The sequence below is a fragment of the Manis pentadactyla genome, chromosome 12, assembly GCF_030020395.1.
Source record: "Manis pentadactyla isolate mManPen7 chromosome 12, mManPen7.hap1, whole genome shotgun sequence".
Lineage (NCBI taxonomy): Eukaryota > Metazoa > Chordata > Mammalia > Pholidota > Manidae > Manis > Manis pentadactyla.
The window spans coordinates 32,761,858-32,774,486 of NC_080030.1; positions in this window are offsets into that span (position 1 = coordinate 32,761,858).

A 12,629-nucleotide genomic window follows, 5' to 3' on the forward strand; every position below is an offset into this window, starting at 1 on the left:
TTGGTTTAGGAATTTTTGGCCCCACGCTGGAGTTACTCTTTATTACAAACTAGAATTTGCTTAAAACAGATTTCTAAACAGCATTTTGATGTTTATTAAATCCCCAAAGCAAAACAATTTTACGTTTATCTTAAATATAACCATTCTGAAACAAGTTCAGTTTAGAACGACTCTCTCGTTCAGTTATTTCCACAGGGATTTGTCTGGGATCACTATTTAAGAATATGAAATGGCATAACCACATATTTGTGGCTGTACGTTATTCCGCATAACTGGACGATGAGTCTTCAGTAAAGTTTCAAGTCAATTTCCTTGGCCATGTCTTCTGTATACGCCCACAGTTACCTGCTTTATGGCTTCACCTTTCTTCCCCTGTGGTTTGTTCTCACAGCATTATCATCACTTGATCAGAACCTGTTACAGACAAAGCAGAGACATGGGTACTCAGAAAGATAGCCCTGGGGGCCCTGCGTGCACAGCAAGTTCCATCAGAAACCTTCCTCAAGCGCCCAGCCCACTTACCAAAAACAGTGCGTTGATCTAATTTATCTCCATATGTTTCCATAAGGCTTCTACCCTCTCGCCTCTTATTGCGAACTAAAAATGAAATTGCTTCTCATGCCCATAAGCCATAAAGCTCTTATGTGGCCATTTGAACTTCAAAGCATTTACATTTCTTATGGATCTTGAGTGATTACATATGCAGCCTGCTTAATATCAAATAAAAGGGTAAAGAAAGATGCCCCACTGAGAAAGATACTCATAATGGCTCTGAAGTACGATTGGCTTAGGTCAGTAATATCTTAATATTATACTTCTTCTCTAGTTTTAATCCAGAGTCACCATTGACATGGCAATTGACAATAAATTACCTCCCAAGCATGAGCGTTTTAGAGGAGTAAAAGATTTTTAAATTGCAAATTCCTACTTCATCATTTTACTATTTATGTTATTTCTGGGTTTATTTCATTACTTCAAACACTAGACTGAATGGAAATAACTCAGTTATCTTTATCTTTGTGCCTCTGAAGCTATCTTGTGTTCTTGAACACATTTTGGGTTGGAAAAAAATCTCTAGGGTTGCAAATATCATAAAGGTGCCACAGCAATGCATTCTATTTTCAATATGACTGTAAATACAGATATAGACCACTTCATGAATTTTAACAGTGTCATTTAGAATTAAACAAAATTTGATAGAACTCCAAAGATTTTGCTTGATCAATGTCTATACTCAATAACTCCAAGAAAATGGAAAATCAGTCATAAAAATGGGCAAGATGAACTCCATAAATACAAAATAAAGCATGTAACAATCTAAGCACTGAGGAATTAATAAAGGTAATTAAATATCAAGAACATTTTTGAAAGAAACGAAAGAAAGAAATCAGGGAAAAAAATTAGACATGCACTTAACGAGGAACCTTGCAATTAGATAATTCGATGAGTGTACTTGGGAAACATCATTGTTTTATTCATTGTTTATTTTAACTAACATTTGAAACCACAGTAAAAATACAAATGTAAGGTGGTACAAGGGAGCCCAACTACACCAACTTCGCTAAAGAACTTACCAATAGCCTGTAAACATACTAAAGAAAACAGAGAAAAGAAATATGAGAAGACAAGTGACTGCTGTGTTGTCTCACTTCAGAGCCACCACCAACGGGAAGAAGTAAGAGTTGTTTAAGATCAGCTCCCGCTGGTATCTGCTGTGATGACAGACACGGCTCCCCTCAGGATTTACACCATAAAAATAAATCCAATATACGGAACTTTGTCCAAATGCCTTCTCTCTCTCTCTTTTTCTTTAAGTGCATAAAGCAAATTGCACATCATTAAAGACTCATTAGGAGATGAACAAATCTCAACAAAGGGAATATTACTGACTGTACGTGCTGGAAATAAGCTGAATCCTGTTTAGTAGCTTCTTTTTTGTTAAACATTTCTGGGTGCCTAACCATTTTAAGGGAATGCAATTTGTTAAACACAGTTCTAAAGGGAAAAAAAACAGTGTCAACTAATGGCTAATGGGGCCTTATTGTTTAACACTGCAGACCAACCACAATGTCTTAAAAATTCAAATAAACTAAACACAGAATTAAAAGATAAATACACAATATTGCTTCGTGGGTGTGGAGGGTGGTGTTGGGCGTTGAGGGGCAGGTGGAGCAATCAGAGTGACCACTGTAAAACCAGGGTAAAACTTAGCATGGGTTCACTTACTCCAGCCTTAAACTTTGATAAGAGTAGATTTGTGTCCCAGGTCACAGCAGGTAAATTGGCAAAGGCAGAAAGTTCTGCACAAATTCATGAAAAGTTAATGTAAGAACATGTAACCTCAGAATAATGTCCAGATATGGTTCTTCTTAGCAGTATGAGGAATTACAGAAACAGTAGAGGACCATGGCTTCTGTTTTATGTGCTAGCAAAAGGGAATATATAGTGTGCTGAGAGGGCAGGTGGCTGATCTGGTAGAGTATGTGCTTAGCCTACAAGGATCTGATCTCATGAAGTCCAGATGGTACTATATTCGATGCTTTCTGTTGATGTCATGGTGATGGCCTGTCTGGGAAACAATAGCCCCCAGGCCCACTTTCCAGACCCAACACTTCCCCTTCAAACCCTCCCATTCTGTTGCCACAGGTGTATTTCTAAAATCATCACTCCGCTCATGCAACTTTCTCATATAAACACCTGTGGTAGTTTCAGCATTCAGTCTACAGACATTAAAATAGTGGTAAAGGTTATTGTTTTTTACTACCTACCCCAACCTACCATTCCATAGCAGAGTAGCTGAGCCCCTGACTCTTATCTCTAGCTCATTCTACCTCCTTTGAAAGTTCTCCGTCTGCTCTGCAAACCTAACTAATCAGCTTCTATTGGCCTCTGCCAAAGGTCCTTTCCTCAATTTGGTGCCTCAGAAAGAATTAATTCTCACTCTTCCTTGCTTTAAGAGCATTTTGTACAGAGTTTAAGTGGTATCATATTGCACTGAAGTTTAGAATATATCTGTACTATTGCTACTATGTGTCTCGAGTTAGACTGAAGTCTCTTGAAGTCAGGGGCAATTTCTTTCTCTTTGTACCCAGCAGCCTACCCACAGGGGGCACTCAGTCAGCAATTGTTAGTTGAATAAATGGAGTTTTACAAGTTTACAGGTTCAATTATTTAAGGTTCGTGATTTTCCATTTTGCAGATTTAAAAATACACACACATGCTTAGAATCATAGACCCAGAATTATCATATATTTCTTCATAGGGTCCTGAACTCTCAATTTCCCTTCTGTAAGCAGGATGATACATCGACAAGATTTGCATTAGAAAACTTCTATTTGTAAAATTCATAGCATAAACGTTATTAATGGGCTCATTTTTCACATGAGAAAACATTAGCACACAAAAGCTAGACTAATTTACAGGGCTTTCTTGGTGAATTAACAACAGAGCCACAGCTAAGAGCCAAGATTTACTGAGCCCCCAAGTCAATCTCAGTCCACAGAACCATCCTGCCTGTGGGTCAGTCAAGCCAGACACAAGGAAGAAGGATGGGGTTGAAAAACCACTTCCTTAGTTACAGGCCACGGAGAGCAGGCAAAACCGACCTCTGTCCTGTAGGGTAATGAGCCAACGATGAGCATGGCATGTTCTCCCTGGAACTCTCACCGATTTGCAGCAAACATGTGACAACTGACCATGGGCCTATCTGTGGGCATGAGACAGCGAAGCCAGTGGATATAGCATTAAACCCAGGCCGGTGTAACCTCCTTTGTAAAACTCTATCTCCAACGCATAAGGATCTTTCCTGAGCACTAAATGCCTTGAAAACTATATTTTACAGGCAAAAAATAAAAAATAAAACTTGCCAAGTTATGCATTGAATGTGACAACCTTCAGTACATTTGGATGTTTCTAAGAAATGTTTCCTAAATTACATTTGGATTTCCTGCATGCTAAGGGAAACAATTTGCATGTCATCAACAGATACATGAAAATTCCAAGCTGTGTTAGAAAAACTTTATAAACATAAACATTTGGTATGCCAGATTTTATGCCTAAGTAGCAAAGGAATAGCTTACTCAAGGTTCTGTGTTCACTATGTCAACAGGGTCAAATCAATGATTGGTACAGAGCTTTCATTGAAGAGAAGGATAAAAGAGTAGGCAGATTTTGGCATGCATAAATATAGAAAAAAGGAGGAAACGAATAAGGATATCTTAATCAAAATGAAATCAGTTCTCTTTTGAATTTAATGTTTCATAGAAAGGTAGTGTCAAGTAAACACACATACGCACACACACACAAAACCTTAGCGTGAAGTCTCACCTCTGAAATGAAGTAACCATATGACCTTCTCTAAGTCTTAAACTCTGAGCCTAGCCTCTGATTTACAAAATAAGAATGGTGATGTCTTCCTCATAGACTATTGTGAACATTTAAATAAGTAAGTACAAGAAAATCCATTATGAAAAGCTTTTTTATAGATAGGCAATAGAAACAACAATAAAGTATAGGTAATGAACTCCAAAATGTGAGTAATCAGTGAGATGCAGGTAAATGTAAAGGTATAAAGGATCCATGCTAAAGTGTAATGCTTTTTTAATCTGGTACCACTGTTTTGTTATTCTTGAATTAGGACTCCATTTGTGGAAAGAAAGCTACATTATTGCTATTTATATGCAGAATAGGCCCCTTAGGGACGCTTGACTGCTGGGTCCCTGTCCTCCCCTGGCAAGCGCCCTAATGCCTCCAGCCAGCACCCCCACCCCGTCTCCTAGCCCTGCAGGGTCGTCCTGCATCCTGGTCCTCGTCCAGTGGGAGCCACACCTGCCAAGCGGAGCAGGAGAGACCGAACGTGCCCTGGAGGAGCAGCACTCCTGGAAAGGCGCGGCAGTTTGTTTTTCTCCATAAGCGTGCTCTGTCTTATCAAACTTTCCTGTTTTCTTTTTGTTTTCTCCCATTTTCATGCTGTCATTCCAATTTTTGGAATAAAAGCCAAATCTATCATTTTCTTTGGGATCCCGACTCCCCTCGAGTTACTTTCCCTTTTCTGGAGGCCTTCCTGAGTCTCCTCCCCCAGGGGTGTCCTTCTGGTCCTCTCCTGGGGGATGAGGGTGCAGGACCAAAGGCACAATACTTTCAGAGCCCAAGGAAATGTTTTTATTTCTTTTAAAATCAGAAGAGAAAATGATTTTTAATTCAAGTAAAATGTTTTAATCAACAATATGAGCATTTTCATCCTCATACCAACAGAGTCACAAACTCTGATTGTTAATATTTTCTTTTCGTGGACAAAGGACCCACGGACGATACTCTCCAGGGCCCACAGGAGTCACAGTGCAGCCCTGTCTTCTCTCTGGTGAAACTTACCCACACCGGCACTTTCCTTTCACAATCCACTTCATCACTTTTGAGAGTTTTCCAGCAATAAAGTCAATAGCTAACTTTTCTGCATTCCCGTAGCACTTTCAATGTATATATCCATTTCTGCAATTATTATATTAAAACCAGTATCATTTTATGAGCCTCAGTGGACTACGGGCACTTTGCAATCCTGAACCTATCTTATTTATTTACCTTTCCAGGGAATTAATCAATGTTGCCTATACTAACTAATCAGCAAATGCATTGGTAAATAACCAGGGGCTTTACAGGGTGTGCCTACCCCCCCTCTTCTCACCATCCACCCACCAAACCCAGCTGTGAGCAGGCAAGCCCCCAAGGAAGGAGCATGTTACAACCACGTCACAAATGTAGGGGCCGGGGGTGCAGTGGGCGTGAAATCAGCTATGATGCCACACCGGTGGAGGGGAGGTGTGGTTTCCAGGTCACCCACTGCTGTAGGTTTGGGAGCTGGAATTGGGAAGACGTGTGCTGTGTCAGGCCTGCTTATCCTGCAGAACCTTCTTGCCAGCTGCACACAAATGAATATCTATTTACCCACATAACAAACCAACCCATTATCCACACTCACAAAGTCGGGTTGTTTGTGATAGCAGAATTCCCAGGGAACAGAGGCCCTGGAATTACACTGCAACTACCTGATCTAAGTGTTGCAAAGGTGGCCCTTGGCTGTTCCAAATGAAGGGAGGAAAAGAGCAAAAGTTAGAGAACAGCAGACCTAGGAAGACAGACCCACATTTCCAACACTTCCAAAATTTATACATGCCTATTTTTCAGGACCAGACTAATATTTCTTAGTTTCCCATTATTGTAGCTTGACACATCCTAAAAGAAACGCATGCACTTCTGGTTTGGCTAACATGCAAAGACTGTGTGTAATATTACTGTTAAAAGGAATCCCAAATGAGGATTTTGAGCCCTTGAACTTAGGCAAGTGTCTAGATGGGTGGGTCACTCAAAGCCCTCAGTGAAAGAACTAGACAGTCACTAAATTGGGACCCATGTGAGTGTGTGTCCGCTGGAGAAAACAGCTGTGACTTTAAAAACTCGACTTGCATAAAAACAGAAAAGTGCTCTTTTCCCTCTGGAACTCTCGGTTCTCATAGCGTTTTCTGTTGCTGGACAATTATATTCATTAACAAAGCCCGCGGGAAAGCTGCTTTCACCGAGCAGCAGCTGGAGGTGACGCTGTGGAATGAGAGCAAAACGGATCCATAGGTTTGCACAATCCCAAGGCCCCGAAGAGCTGAGCCATTGGGCCGCGAGGCCAGTGTGGCCCTCCACCGCGGGCAACCAGCTGCAGGCTCGCTGCGCCCAGGGTGCCATCCAGCCTGTGACCACACGGTGCACGCCACCCCGACAAGGCCAGAAGGTCAGGGTAAGAAAAAGTGAAAATCTACAGGAAAACCGAGAACTAAATAATAAAAAAAAAAATCTTCATTTAGCAAACCTGATGGAACCCCATGTGACACAGGTGGAAGAAAATATCCACCTGCCCGGCAGGAAGCAGTGGCTTGGCGTGCAACGGGCTTGCCCCCTACGGCCCTACATGGAGGCCGTGCCAGGTGAGCTTGCCGCAGACGCCAGTGAGGGGGAACCCCTCCACAGGCTAGGGGTGGACGACCACGGGGGTCCTCCCACACCCCTTTCCTCCCCCGAACCCTCTCCAGCAAGTCCTGCCTCCCTGAGCTGCTTCTTCACTGGTTACTTAGTATCAGGGCCACCGGATAACCTGGGCCGGAAAAGACTGGTTTGACTCGGCCTGCTGTTCTCAGTTCAGCCACGAACTCGCCCTGAAGCCCCTTTGGGGGGCGAGAGCCGCGCCCTGCTGGGAGGAGGGCTCTGCAGGGCCTGGAGCTACCACATGAACGGCACTTGGTCCGGTGCCCAAGTGTGTCCACTAATTAGGCTCCAGAGGTAAACTCTTAGGTTGAACTTGACCCTCTCTATTATTAAATCATTAATTTGGTAGGCTGGACAAAGAGAAAACTCTCAGGGATGCCGGGGAGATTCGAACACAAATGTTACAGCAGATGGACACATGGAAACAGTTTCATCAAATAACCAGTGTTTCCTTTCGGCTTTTTTCTTCTCTCTAGAAATGTTTCAAAACTTGCTAAAGTCACTGTTTTATGGCTAGTATAGAAATAAAAATTCACCTGTGTGGTCAGCTCTGACAATACTTTCTTTTTTTCCCCTTGCTTAATTCTGAACAAGAAATCTTTTCTGACTCTTGAATTTTTTTCTTAGGTAATAATGTGAGGGCTTTAATGTATAATGACTGAAAAACTCTTTCAACATATAAACCTCAAAAATATGAAAAAAAGAGATTTTGCTCTGTAACAAAAATGAAGGATCTTTGCCAACCTGTCAGAATATTGGTAAGATTTGGGCCACATTTTTCACACCTACAAGAAATAAAGGTGACATGCTAGGGGTACGTGAGCGTAAGACATCTTGTTCCTTGAGAATGAATCTGTTTCCTGGTATCTGCCTAATGGCTCCTGGCAGGAAACCCCAAACTGACCCACACCTAATAAATATTCACTGATGGTGACAATTTATATCTTCCCTGGAGACTGGGACAATGCCCCTGCCTGTCTGATGCCCCTGGCATGAGGCCACTCAAATCACAAATGCAAGCAGCAGGTGGGTTTGGGAGTAACACAATGAATGTACGTGTGAGGCCACCTGGAGGGAATCGAACAGGTGCCACCTTTTTCCAAACCGCCACAGCCGCTGGCCGTGAAAGAGGGCGGGAGGGCAGGCGGGCACCCCAGCAGCTCCTACGCCAGACAACTGGGCACTGCGACCTGCTGGGGCACGGAGTTAGAATCCCAGAGGCAGGGACATGACCTAAACAAGATATTTCATAATGCGTAGAGGCAAACCTGTAATCTTCTACATTTAAGACATTTTATTGGGGAGAGGGAGTGAAAGGAATCTTGATAAGTGTGCATAATCTCTGATTTTTCCATGTTTCAAATTTAGGAAAAGTGTCAAATGACAAGTTCAGCAGTTCTCACAGGAACCTAAAATCTTTTCATAAGCAGATTATTTTGTTAGACACTATTACAGCAACTCACTTTCCCTTTAGAAAACTCCCTGTTTATAGATGCTAGCTGAGTCCCATTAGCACAAAAGGTTGCCTGGCATTTTTCTAGAAAAGGTAAAAACATCCTGTTAGTAGTTTTAAGCCCTTAACAACAACACAAGCCCTCAACCTCTCTCTTCAGCAGCATCCTAATGAAATCTAACTGGAGAAAGATAAAACGATATAAATCCCAGATTTTGAGGGTTTTTTTTAATTGCCTATTTTCCCTTGCACTGAGGCATTAATCCCTGAAGAATTGAAAACAGGCTTGCCAATAAGCCAGCAGAGAAGGGGCATGGGAGTAAGAGCAGGAAGGAAGCTCATAATCGTGGGAGGACGCCCAGCCTTTCCCCAGAAACCACTGCTGAATCTTGCACCATCTCAGCCCTGCCTGCCTCCCGCCCTGGAGCTGGAAGCCTGCCCAGAACAGCATTGGTATTCAAATTAGTCTGCCAATCTCAGCCTGGCACAGCTCTTGGGGGCCTGTCAGTACATGGCTCGAAGAGAAGTTACCAGATCTCAGATCTGGGGAGACCTCGTCAGGTTTCCACCACCACCCCCCACTCCAGAGTAAATGTCAGTGGCCTGTAAAGCGGGTGCTTTGAGGTGGGGACCATTTGCTCCTCCACTGTCTTTATTTTTATTAAAACAAAAATAACCAGAAGACAATGCATCTCCAACAGAGATTAAAAAAGAAAGAGGAAGGGGCTGTGTGGAGTCAAGCTACTCTTTGAGCTCAACACTGGTTTCTATGGGAACAGGAGCTGCTGTGTGTGGCTGGAGCCACTCCCCACTCCGTCCGCCAATGCACTGAGGCCGCTGTCCCTCCTATTGTATTTGTGTGGCCAACTTTCCTTCTGTGTCATTCAGTCTCCCTGCCCCCCGTCGGTCCCCATTGCCACAGAAGCAAAAAAGAAAGAACTCACTCTGTCTGGGCTGAATTAAATAATAAAGCACAAAGGGGTCCAGGTGACAGAAGCCAGCACTCTGCCCAGAGGACCACAGCCATCGTGCTGTTTGTGGTCCCTTTTTCATCCTTTTTCCAAGCAGGTCGTGACTACCAATTCTTAACTCTTTGGTGCATAACACACATATTACCTATTGGTTTTAAATTAAGTTCTCACGTGCATAAAATGCTGTGGACACAGTGGATATTATAGGAGAATATTAATACTGATAACCTAAATGGAAAATGTTCATAGAAGCATGGTTTAAAGCAAACTTAACTCAGTTTATTTTTATTTTTTTGATGTTGATACATTCTGTTTGTGTATATGCAAGAGGAAAAGAGGCAGGACAGAGAGAGAGCTCAAAATAGAAACCTCTGGAAGGGCATTCCTGCCCACCTTTCATGCAGTTGGTATAGTGCTCAGACTGCGAGGCCAGGTGAAACCCAAACTTCATCTTCTCTATTTGACTGGATACCTATAATTTGCCACCTTTTTTCTAATTCATTTTGACTTTAAAATTAAAAAAGGGAAATATTTATGAATCCATTACTCAGAAGCTGCCTTGCAAAAAATTTTAGCACATAAATCCTCATCATTTTACTAAGTGTCAGGACTTTTTTTATTGTTATTAAAGGAAAGGCGTATTTCTTAACATTGTTCATAAATCACCACTAAAATATTTAGTGCTACAAGTTCCTTAGCTTTCAAAGACACTCTTTCTTTAAAGGCTTTACAGAATGCTTCAAAGTCTACCCCTGGCAAACCCCCAGTGTTATTCACAGGCAAGCTTTCAGATTCAAAGACGTCTGAATTTTGTTTGTAAGTATTTATTTAGGAGATCTGCAATTCATTTTCTTTTGCAAGACGAAATGTCAATTTTCATCCTTTATATTCAAACTTGCAAAAAAAAAAAGTTTAACCTATTTATGTACAACCGAGTTGCAATTGTACAATTTTGAAAGGTATCTTGGGACATATGGCATGAAGACAGATATTTAAGATTGAGGGCCACACCAAGCCTTAGTGAATAAGAAATATGATTTGTTCATAAAAGCCAGAAACCATCTTTAAATCCACCTTTTTCCTCACTCACTTTCCTCCTGAATGTAATACCTCTCTCACAAAGATGTTAGGACTTTGGTAACCTATACAATTTTTCATTCTCACAACTTGTCTGAACTGTCCTTTCCCCTGGACTTGTGCAGGATTCACTGAAAACAGATTTCTCAACATATGAAGCAGACTGAAAGTCCTAAAAATGTCAATTCACTTCCCAGGTTCGCAATCAATACATTTTTTTCTTTCCTTTTCTTTTTTCTACTTTCCTTTCTTCCTTTGTTTGCTCTTCTTTTCTTTTCTTTTTCTGACTACCTCCCTAGAATGAAGCATTCAGAGTCCGGACGCCTGACGACCATGCTCCTTTATCAATAATCAGCGAGAGCTGCTGCTTTTCTCCCACATCCGCGGGAAATGAATGATCGTGTCCATTATTCTTCGCTCCCAAGTACTTTTCATGTGCCCAGTCAAGGACACAGGAGACAGCGTCACTTCCTGCCTCCCCTACATCATACCCCCCTGGCTTTCTTCCTACAGACATTGACTGGTGAGGTAAGTAGGCACAGCCTGTGGGCCTTAACGCGGGTTCCATTCTGGGGCAGGAGGCCAGGCTAACAAAGACGACAGGGGCTTTTGTGAAAGCTCAGATGTGTTAAGTAGATGTTTCTACACAGGGGCCTGAGGAGATGCCCGAAACCACACTAGTGATCTTGCTTCTGTCCATCCTTACCCCAGGCACACCCTTCCTGCTCCCTAACTCCTGCAACCTCCCTGGACGAGCTCCGTGCCCCCTGCCTGGGAACACGGGGATGGCTCCAAAAAATCCTGAAGGAGTTTTACTTCTCTACTTACCTTCTCTAGTCATACACTGTAAAAATCATCCTGAGAAAGGTCATAGCTACCGCATAATTTCACAGACTCATGGGGCCTCCACGTTGGAAGGAACCTCCTCCCTTCTTTCTCCTTCCCTGCTGGATGCAATCTCCAGGGGGTGGCCTGCAGTTCCTCGGGGGGCTCCCTCTTCTCTTCCTTCGGCCTCTGTGTCTAGCTTCCACCCACCAGGGACCCCATCTGCTTTCCAAGCGTCTCCAGAAGCAGAGCGTTTCCTCAGCTTGTGGATTCTGCTGCTCTCTCTTTTCTTCCTGAAACACACCGCCTTCCTGTCTCCACGGTGCTGAAGTTCTCTCTTGGTTCTCCTATTTTCCTAATTCTGTTTCCTTTCTTAAATCCTGATCCTTTTCCTTATTTCTCATGCCCTCACTTCTTCTGATTCAATTTCAACTCAAACTGCAAATCAGTTAATAAATCTTACCTTTTTATAAACATCTACAATTTCCCCCTTTATTGCATGTCATTTGCTGTTTTCTATGTATCAGAACTTGTCACCTATACCTGGATTACTAAAAGAACCTCCCAACAGGTGAATTCTCAGCCCGAAAATTCAACTAGGTTCAAGGTAAGAAACTGACTTGAAAAGTATAAGACTCAAAAAGACATTTATTCAGTCATTCAGAAAGAGAAAGATCCAGCAACAGAAACACAGTAGCAAAATACATGCATGAGGGTCTCTGCATTTCTGGAACTTCCAGTCAAATGAGTCACTAATCATTAAAGTTAATTACAATCAAAATACAAGGAAAACACACAAGGTGCCCTGTAAATGAATAAGAGCAGTGCTCTTCTGGGGTGGTGGGCACAAAGAGCTGTCCTTAGGAAGCCTGAAACGGGACCTACTAGAACCCAAAGGAAGAGTGGGTGGACAGGAGCCCTGGAGATGCATGCAAGGGTGGGAAGCAGGGACAAGGAAGGGACTGAGAGATTGAAAGCTGGCCCATAGGGCTGGAGTGAAACGGGAGAGCCAGACTGGAAAGGACTTCGGTCATTCAGGGCCGTGCCCACCGAGGTAAGATTGTGGAGCTTTGTCCAGAGCAAAGGGAGGCCAATGGACACAAGCACGGATGGTGCTTCTAGCACTTCTTCCCGCCAATTTCGGGGTTACACAGCGTCTCTGTACGTGTTACCACAGCATTAAAATCTTTAGCGTAAATGTGGTTAATATTAAGGATAGGTAGTTGGAGTAGAAATGGCTGAAATAAGAAAATACTTTACTTTCCTGTAGATGGAAG